Source organism: Chionomys nivalis, chromosome 4 (assembly GCF_950005125.1).
Source record: "Chionomys nivalis chromosome 4, mChiNiv1.1, whole genome shotgun sequence".
Lineage (NCBI taxonomy): Eukaryota > Metazoa > Chordata > Mammalia > Rodentia > Cricetidae > Chionomys > Chionomys nivalis.
Window position 1 is genome coordinate 32301248 of NC_080089.1, and position 1811 is coordinate 32303058.

Here is a 1811-nt window from a genome sequence, read left to right on the forward strand (position 1 = left end):
CTGGGTTGAGGAGCAAATGACCTTAAGCTGACATTGTATAATCTCTTCCATAAGACACAGAATTTGAGAGTGCAGAGAGGGCACATGACTTGTGTCCTCCCAACAATCACCCCATTAGTGGCAGGACTGTACTAGAATGCAAACCCATTTTTCCCCACGTCCCTGTTCTCACACTTTGTTGACTCTGATCCAATTTCCAGGTAATGCATCCTGGCTTATGCTCATCCCTAGAGGACTTAGTCTTGATAATTATTTGTATTAGTTTTGATAGATCTAATACTCTGCTAACTGCTGAGGTTTGCCTAAGGGATGAGAAACTGAGAGAGGTGGACCTTGGGTGAAGGGAAGTCCATTTAGATCTCAGTGTTCAGAAAGTAAAATTGCGGGGCCTCTGAGATCTCGGTTCATGGGGCTGTCAGATGTTGCAGCCCGAAGCCATCCTTTGTAATAACACCGCAATGTATTCCTACAGTCAACACTTACTGATTGTCTGCTCTGTGTCTGACATTGGCTTGTGTTTGGGGAGGCTGTAAGAGGAAAGTAAACAAGACTTTATCATTCAGTCTCCTTTTTTTGTAAATGAAAGGTTAGACACAAAGGGGGACTTTCTCTCCAACGAGATTAACTTTGCAATTCGACACCTAGAAGAGGCACCTAAAGGGATTCATGGCCTGCATGGGTGAAGAAGGACCCAGGTGGGGGGGAGTAGAAGAGTTTTAAGTGGTGAGGAAACAGACAACCTGGGAGAGAACCCGAAGTTGGAAGGACAGAGGAGATGCTGTGCAGGCAGAGGTTTGAGTTCAGAAGAGATGGGCAGGTGTTGATCCCATGTGATGAGCCTGGTGACGCACACGACAGTCTTGACTCTCTTCCTGCTGCCTTAGCCACAGTCCTGCTTTGTGCTTAGAAAAGTCACTTTGGCTCTAAATGGCAGATCAGAGGGGACAGACTGGAGGAGGGAGGTGGGCGCACCAGAAAGCTACTGAGGTGGTGGCGATGGGTTAGTGTGGGGGTGGTGAGCACTGTGGTCAAACTCTGACCAGGAGAAGCATGTAAAGATGGCAGTGTCAGCCCCCCACTTGGTTCCCAATATCATCAGGATAAGGATTTAATATCTGGAAAGAACATTAGGGGTAAAGACTAATCCAAAGAAATTGGGAGCTAAAAGTTTAGGAGACTTTAGTCATATTGCTTACTGGTGACTGGCCGAAGAGCTGGTTCCAAAGTCATCCTGTGAATTTAAGAAAGGTGGGAACTTTATTCAAGTGTGCCCAGCAGGGAACCAATTCCCTTCTTTCTTCCTCTTAGAGCCGGCTGTTTCTTCTCCTAAGGGCACTACCACCCTGACTAAGCCTGGTGCCTCCTCCACCCAGGCCGTCATTGGAAGAACAGGAGAAGGTTGCTATTCACTTCTTAGCTTCTGTTTCTGCTCCCCAAGCCACACAGAGAGCTGCCCAGCCATGCTTGGCAAGTGAACCCAAGCACTTTCCCAGAATCCTACTGGGCTCTCTGGCCAGTGCTGAGACCGGGTCATGTGTCCTTGAGTTCCCGCCAAAACTGGGCATGTGTCTGTCTTTGCACTTAACTCTCACAGCCCTTCCTCTGGGCTAACGGCCTCCTGCTTTTAGAGACTCTGTAATATCCTCATCCCTGGCCATTTCTCTTCTGTCTCTTGAATCCGTTCCATTTATTCTCCATCTTGCCTTTTCTCTCCTTGAGTTTTACACCTTGCACGTCTAGAGAGAACTTGAGAAGTCCGGTGGCGGGGGGAGGGGGGGACAGTCAGCTTGAAGGTTAGGTACTCTGAAGGT